Source organism: Theropithecus gelada, chromosome 10, assembly GCF_003255815.1.
Source record: "Theropithecus gelada isolate Dixy chromosome 10, Tgel_1.0, whole genome shotgun sequence".
Lineage (NCBI taxonomy): Eukaryota > Metazoa > Chordata > Mammalia > Primates > Cercopithecidae > Theropithecus > Theropithecus gelada.
This window is the reverse complement of record NC_037678.1, coordinates 25,107,626-25,116,345: the sequence shown is the minus strand read 5'-3', so window position 1 is coordinate 25,116,345 and position 8,720 is coordinate 25,107,626.

Below are 8,720 nucleotides of genomic sequence, written 5' to 3'. Positions count from 1 at the left end.
GCGTCCCAGATGAGAGTGGCATGTGAAACGCCTTGTGGTGGGAGGAGCCTGATAGCTCTGAGAAACTCCACAAAGGCACGGTGGTGGCTGGAATGCTCAGAGATGTGGGGGCACATGGAAAACCTTGTTAAAGTGGTTAAAATGATTATCATAAAGGTGGAAACTAATAAATGCTAAATAAATGTTACTCTCATCCATTTCTTCATTGATTCTTCACCCGATACTTGGTGCCTATTTCACTCCTGGAACTGGGCAGAGTAGGGGTACAAAGTAATAGATTCTACCCCTAGAAGCTCTCACTTGGGGGGGTGGGGGTGATTGTAATAGTCTGAGAGTAGAGCAATGGTGATTATTATGGATTGAATGAGAACCCCCCAAATTCATATGCTGAAATCCTAATCCTTAGTACTTCAGAGAATGTGACCTTATTTGTAAACTGGGTCATTGCAAGTGCAATTTTTTTGAAGCGCTACGGTCCCTACTGTCCAGGCTGGAGGGTGGTGGTACAATCATAGCTCACTGCATCCTCCAACTCGTGGGCTTTCAAGTGATCCTGTTGCCTCAGCCTCTGGAGAAGCTGAGACTGCAGGCGTGCATGACCACACCTCTCTAATTTTTTATTTTATGTAGAGATTGGGGGGTGGGGGGGCGGACTCACTGTGTTGCCCAGGTTGGTCTCCTGGTCTTAAGCAATCATCCCATCTCCGCCTCCCAATGTGCTGTGACTGCAGGTGTGAGCTACCATGCCTGGCCAAATGTAGTTAGTTATATTAGTGGATCATACTGGAGTAGGGTGGGCCCCTAATGGAATGTGACTGGTATCTATGAAAACGGGAAACTTGGAGAGAGCCACGCACACAGGGAGAATGTCATGTGAAGATGATGCTGGGGTGATGTTTCTGCAAGGCAAGAAGTGCCGCAGATTGTCGGCCACCCAGCAGAAGCTAGGGGAGAAACGAGTGTCACTCGCAGCCTCCAGAGGGACCCGACCCTGCCAATGCCTTAACCTCGGACTTCCAGCCTTCCTGGGGACTTCCTAGAGAGTACCCTGCCCGTCCCCTCTCTTCCTCCCCCTCTTTCTCGCGTGAGGAGTGCTCTGTTCGTGTCCCTACTCACCTCCCCTGGGGGCCTACGGTTTCCTCCTGCGGTCTCTGCAGGACCCGGCCGATTCTTCCAGTCGTCAAGGCTCCACTTTCTCCTGCAGCCACTAGGTGTCAGCAAAGCGTCATCCTCGGGGCTCCCGGCTGGGCGACCAGAGCTGCGCAGGCTCTGAAGCGCCGTTAGTGACGGGCGGGCAGCCCAAGCTTGGTGGGGCCACCGCACTTCCTCACCCTCAGTAGGGAAACTGAGGCTCAGAGAGCCCGGAGCCCGAACAGTGTGGCCAAGAGTCCCATGTCTTTGCTTTCCAAAACTCGGGCGGGGGAGAAAAAAAAATCCAGCAACCGTTCTTTGCCTTAGGAAGGTGATTCCAAGATTCCAAGGCCCTTTCTCACCCATGATGTCACTGGAAGCCACGGAGCAAAACCCCAGTCCCGCCACTTGGGCATCTGACAGACCAACCGCTCTGTGCTTCGGTTTCCTTTAAAATAGGAGCAATGATGCCGCTCAGAGGATTGCGGTGAAGAGTCCAGAAGATGACACTTAACAAAGTTTAGGGCAGAGCCAGTCACACAGCAAGGCCCTGGGTAAAAGCACAGTGTGAGAAGTGGCTGTGGGGGCTGGGGTGTGGGCAAGGAAGGCTCCCAGGAGGAGTCGTCTTGGGTTTTGTAGGAGGAATAAGAGTTTGCCAGATGGCGTGGACGGAAACACCTTCCATATGTTCATTTACCAGTTCGCTTATTCATTCCTGTCACAAAATTACAACAAATTTAGTTTAAAGGCCTTAATTGACTTTTTTTTTTTTTTTTTTTTTTGAGATAGAATCTCACTGTCGCACAGGCCAAAGTGCAGTGGCACAATCTCAGCTCACTGCAACCTCCACCTCCCAGGTTCAAGCAATTCTCCTGTCTCAGCCTCTGGAGTAGCTGGGACTACAGGCACATGCCACCATGCCCGGCTATTTTTATTTTTGTATTTTTAGTACAAAGGGGGTTTTGCCATATTGGTCAGGCTGGTCTTGAACCCCTGACCTCAGGTGATCCACCCGCCTTGGCCTCCCAAAGTGCTGGGATTACGGGCGTGAGCCACTGCACCCAGCCTTTGATTGACTTCTATTTGCCGTTGTAGAATTGAGCAACAACATCTCATTCTGTAAAATAGAATTATGTGTCCAGATGAGTTGAACAGAAGAGATTTACAGACAGCAATGGGCAGATGGAAGAAGATAGAACAAAAAAGCAGAATGGTCCTTTCAAAGTTACTTTCCCTGTAAAGGTTAAATCTTAGGGAACTTCGTTCTCCTGCTGGCTGAAACTGGAAGGCTGGGCAAACAGCTTGGTTTGGGCTTCGTGGTGTGGCATGTCAGCACGAGTCACTCCATTTTGATTTGGTCAGTGGGGCCTAGGGCAGGAGCTCAGTCCAAACCAATGGTCTCTTATAAACTTGAGCGCTCCCATCTTCCTCCTGCCGCCCTTGCTCTGCTTCCGTCGTCTTCGCCCTTTTCCTGTTTTTCCTCCTGGTCCTCTGGTTTCTCCTGCTCTGCACCCCCACTTTTCTCCAACCTCCACCTTCTCTCCTTCCTCTCCTCACTCATGGCCCCAGATGCAGCCACTCAGCCAGGCCCCAGCGTCACCCTCTAGTGTGATGGGGTAGAGGGACGGGCAGGTGGGCTTATGAAGGTGGACAGACCACTGTCTCTAAGCAGCTGCGGAGGGCCTGCCTGACCATCTGCAGGAGCCTTGGGTTTCAGGGGGACTAGTTCCTGGTGTTGGAGAGCTGGACTCAGCAGCCAGACTAGGCCCTGGGAAGTGGGCTGGAGCCTGGCAGAAATGGGGAGGAAGCCACAGGGCAGCCCTAACAGAGGCAGTGGAAACAGCCCCAAGCCAGGCAGTGGAGCCAGAGGCCCCTGAAGTCAGGCAGCGCTAGAGTCAAGTCCCAGATCTCCTACTCATTGACCCTGTGACGGCAGGCAAATGACCTTACCTCTCTGAGACTCTGTTTTCTCATCTAACCAAGGGCCATGGGGTTTTTTCCCCATTGGTAATTCTCAGACACCTGGTCACCGACCTGACACGAAGTAGTTGCTCAATAAATGACAGCCTAGTTGCCTTTTCGCTCTTCATTCATTCATTGAATAGTGATTGGGGACTCTCTCCTGTGCTGCCCGCTGCTCCAAAGCAAAGGAGCCTGCCTGTCAAGCCTGCCTTGTCACTTGCCAGGAACTCCTGCTCCCTCCTAGGGCAGCCCCTGGTTAATGGAGCTGAGAGAACGCAAGATGCTGAGCTGTGGGGTGTGCACAAGAACCGGGAGGGAGGCTTTATGAAAATCAGGGTCCAGGTGCAGCCCCAGGCCAGGTCAGCTCACAGTGGGCAGGCAGGTGAAACTGGAGGAAATTGGAGAGACAGCAGGAGGGAGGAGGAAAAGGTAAAACCTTTCGCCGCCTCCTCAATGCCTATAAAGGTCTGAAGCTTGCTCAAAGCTAAGAATTTTAAACCCAAACTCAGACATCAGCCAATACTAAATGTTTGCAAGGCTTGGAGAACAAAAACTCTAAAGCACTTCTGCAGTGATGTACACCGGTGCCATCACTTTGCAAAAATTAGAATTTGACAGATTCTAGTAATGTTGAAGATGCAGAAATCTGGAGGCCCAGCTATTTCTTCACTGGGTGTTTACCCTGGAAAATCTCTCCCACATCTGTACAGGAGATAGGCTCAGGATGCTCAGAGCAGCGTCGTCTGCACTAGCAAAAAACTGGAAACAACCTACGTGTCCCTCAGAAGGAGAATGAGTAAATAATCAGCATGCAATAATATTATCATGCAACAGACAAAAGGGATACACAAGACCTTACGTATTCAACATGGGCATATCTCAGAAATATTGCTGGAGGTAAAAAACAAAAACAAACCAAAAAAACAGGCAAGTTACAGAACAATATTTGATGTTTATAAAAATGTTTTTAAAACACAAATTACCTGTAGTGAGGGATCAGTTTTTGTATTTTACTATTTTTGATCCCTTATGAACTGAAAAGTTAGTAGAATATAATAAAAATGAATGACCAGAAATGCAGAATGAAAAATACAACAAACATCCCCAATTTAAAGTTTTTATATTAACAATTAAAACAGACTGTCAAATTATTAAAAGTCATCTTTTTTTTTTTAAGAGATGGGTTAGTTGGGGGGGGGTCTCACTGTGTTGCCCAGGCTGGTCTTGAACCCCTGGCCTCAAGAGGTCTTCCTGCCTCAGCCTCCCAAAGTACTGGGATTACAGGGGTGAGTCCACCATGCCCAGCCAAAAGTTTCTAATCTTACTGTCAGTTTCTGTGTTTATCTCATCGCAGATTGATAACAATTACCACCGACCAGACTTTGAGTAGGTGTTGGCAAACTTTTTCTGTAAAGAACGAGGTAGTAAACAGTTCACATTTTGGAGGACAATATGGTCTCTGGCAACTACTCATCCCTGCTGGCATCACATAGAAGCAGCCGTAGGTAAATGAATGGGTGAGGCTGTACCTCTGTAAAACTTTATGTCCACTGAAATTTGAATTTCATTGTCATGTATTAACACAAATATTTTTGATACCTTTTTACATTTTAAAATTTATTTACTGATATTTTGGGGGGTAGATGTGATATTTTGATACACATACACAATGTATAATGATCAAGTCAGGGTAATCAGGATACCCATCCCCTCAAACATTTATCTTTTATCTTTTCTTTGTGTAGGGAACGTTACCCAACACAATTTTTCTTTTCTGGATATTTTGAAATCTGTAAGACATTATTGCTAACTATAATTTCCTTGCTGTACTATTGAATAAAAGAACTTTTTTTCTTTTCTTTTTTTGAGGCAGGGTCTCATTGTGTCGCCCAGGCTGGAGTTCACTAGCATAATCTTAGCTCACTGCAACCTCTGCCTCCCAGGCCCAAGCAATTCTCCCACCTCAGCCTCCTCAGTAGCTGGGATTACAGGCACACACCACCACGCCTTGCTAATTTTTGTATTTTTTTGTAGAGACAGCGTTTTGCCATGTTGCTCAGGCTGATCTCAAACTCCTGAGCTCAAGTGATCCACCTGCCTCTGCCTCCCAAAGTGCTGAGATTACAGGCATGAGCCACCATGCCCAGCCTGAATACAGAACTTATTTCATCTATCGAACTGTATTTCTGTACCATTATCTAACTTCTCTTTTATCCTTCCCTCCCCACCTTCTCTTCCCAGCCTCTGGTAATCACCAATCTACTCTCTACCTCCGTGAAATCCACTTTTTAAGCTCCCACGTATGAGTGAGAACACGCCTATTTCTAACCCTTTGATTTTTTTCCCCAACTATTTAAATATGTAAAAACTATTTGTAGCTTGTGGGTTGTATAAAATGAAGTATTGGCCAGGTTTGTCCTACAAGCCACGGTTTGCTGACCTTTCCTCCAGCTTATCCAGCAGTAGACACAAATCAACGTAATATTTGTTTCTTTTTTCAGGAAGATTTAACATAGCTGCTATCCAATTTTCTTTTTTAAACAAAATGCTAATGATTTTGATTGAGTTACATAATTTTTTTAAGTATGCACATAGAAGAAAGACTGGAAAACATGCCAGATTATTAAAAAATGTTGAATTTGTAGTATGGGCCATTTAGGCAATTGTTACCATTTGCTTTGTGCTTTTCTGTATTTTTTTTTTAATTTCCAGAAAGTGTCTCTTTTAATCATCGTGAGTCCTGGAAGGGTGCTGTGTTCTGTCCCTCTCACTCCTGACTGGCAATGACTCTAAAAAATCCCCCACCCGTGAGGAGGCCTTGGAAAGTAGAAGTGGAGATGTGGTCACTGCTCTCGGGAGGCTGAAAGCGCAGTCATCAGCCCCGGGAGGGGGGTTTCTGCACTTCCTTGGCCATCTCTGACCTCTGGGGTGTTTCAAGTTTTTCTGGCAAGCAGGATCATTCTGTGGAGTGAGTCTCAGGACCTTGGGATGGGGGGAACAAAACTTTCTTGCCTTTTTGGTGCCCCCTGGGTGAAATAAGAAAACCACTAGGGGTGAGTCTTCAAAGCAGAGACAACCCAGGTGAGCAGAGTGGTGGGGAGGGTTTAAAAAAAAATGGAGACGAGCATGTTCTCTCTCTCAGATAAGACCTCATCCAGTGGGGAGAACCATGCCTGCTCAGGATGGGATGCCTGCCTCAGAATCCCCTGGGACGTGGATTCCACCCCACCCATCTTCTTCAGCAACGGAATTGGTTTCTATCAAGGTGGGACCGAGGTGCTGGGCAGGTTGACCATCACCTCCCAAGTGATGAAGCAGCTGGCTGGGGATGTGGATGGGAAGGAGCTCACAGGCTGCCCGAAGCTCCTCCCAGCACGAAGCTGAAAACCAGACCCTTCTGCCCCCTAAGAGGCTGTCGAGTGCTTCCTGACTCCTCTTGTGAGAAAAGAGACTCAGCGAAGCAGGGTTAATATTAGTGAATCCCCAAAGGTATTCCCAGCTGCTCTGAAGCTGTGGTTCTCAGCGTGTAAGCCACAAACCAGCATCACTGGCATCACCTGGGATCTTGTTGGAAATGCAAGTTCTGATCAGGAACCGTGGCTCAGGCCTATAATCCCAACACTTTGGGAAACTGAGGTGGAAGGATTGCCTGAGGCCAGGAATTCGAGACCAACCTGGACAACATGGTAAGACCCCATCTCCATAAAAAATAAAAACTTAGCTGGGCGTGGTGGTGCACACCTGTAGTCCTAGCTACTCGAGGCAGAGGTGGGAGGATAACTTGAGCCTAGGAGTTCAAGGCTACAGTGAGCTATGATCTCGCCATTGCCCTCCAGCCTGGGCAAAAGAGTGAGAACGTGTCTCAATAAATAAATAAAAAGAAATGCAAGTTCTCGGTCCTACCCAAACCTACTGAATCACAATTTGGAAGGGAGGGGTGTCCAGCGATCTTCGTTTAACAAGCCCTCTCAACTGTAAACCCAAGTTTAAGAACCATTGCTTTGCCAAGATAGGGTCTTGCTACGTTGCCCAGGCTGATCTTCAACTCACATGATCCTCCTGCCTCAGCCTCCCAAAGTGCTGGGATTATAGGTGTGAGCCATTGCATCTGGCTACCATTGCCTTTGGGTTTTGTATTTCTTTAAATTGTTCACCTTTCTGCATCTTTCTTTCATTAAAATAAGTGGGTGATATGTTCATTTTCCAAGACCAGTTTATAGTTAATGCTGCTACTTCGTAGAGTTATTTTTTTCACTAAAGAAGGCAACATTGAGTGGATTGGGCATACATTTTCTTTCTCTCCATTAATCCAGGAATGAGGAGACATCAACCAGGTGGCTCACGCTGCCATTTCCTGAGAGAGCAGTTTCTGTCCAAAAGATTGGTCCACATATTGGTCAAATCCTCCTTTTCTTCCAGGCATACTTTATATTCATCATTATTATATATTCAGGAGAGAAACTGTATTCTTCTTTCTAGAGACAGGGTCTCACTCTTGCCCAGGCTGGAGTGCAGTGGTGCCATCACAGCTCACTGAGCCCTGATCTCCTGAGCTCAACTGATCCTCCTGGTTGAACCGCCCATGTAGCTGGGACTACAGGTGTGCATCATCATGCCCTGATAATTTTTTGTTTTTATTTTTTGTAGAGGTGGGGTCTCGCTCTGTTGCCCAGGCTGGTCTCAAACTCCTGGGCTCAGCTCAAGCAATCTTCCCGTCTTGGTCTCCCAAAGCGCTGGGATTACAGGTGTGAGCCACAGCACCCAGCCTTCAATTTTTCTTTAATGTTGGTTTCTCTGTTAGAATGAAAGCTCAGTGAAGCACATCTTGTTCGCCATTGCGTCACCGTCACCGCCACCGCGTACCATGACAGGCTAACAGGAGGCATTTATTAAGTGATTGCTGGCTGATTTCCTCACACTCCAACCTATCACCACCTGTGGCTTACTCCCATTTTCTACGGGAGCCCCTGAGGCTCAGAAAGGGTGAGATGATTTGCTCAAGGCCATGCTGGTGGAAAATGAAAAAGCTGGGTTTGAACCCAGGGCTCTATCCCACCCAGGGTGGTCAGCCTCTCTGGCTTTCCTTGTACCATGGCACTCCAAAACCTGCTCCAACCATGCTGGAGGCCTCTCTCCTGGCTGCCCATGGTCACTGCACAGCCCTGTGTACAGAGCCTGTCTCGTGCTGGGCTGGCGGGAGGTGAAGTTTTTGAAGCTTCCAGTACTGGAAATGTTGGTGGGCAGGGCACCCTGACCCCAGCTTTAAAAATAGGAAGCCTAAAATAGCTCTTTCTGGGCCTCCCCCTTGCTGTGGTCGTTGATGCTGCCGGGGTATTCTGGGCTGAGAGTCCCGGCGTCTTGTGGCTGCTCTTGACAGGCTCTGTGAGGAATCCAGGCTGGAAGCTAGGCCCAGGTCGGAGCCACAGTCCACCACAATAGTGGCTTCGTAAAACCAAATCTTTGCTCCGCATCTCGAGTGGGGGAGTTGATTGGTGGTAGACACAGGCATCTGGGAGCCTTGGCAGGGCAGCCCTGAAGAAGATCCTAAAAGAAGAGTGTATGATTTCTTCATGCAGCTCTCCTGAACTTCCATCACCCATTTGAGCTCATGAATTTGTTAAATTCAC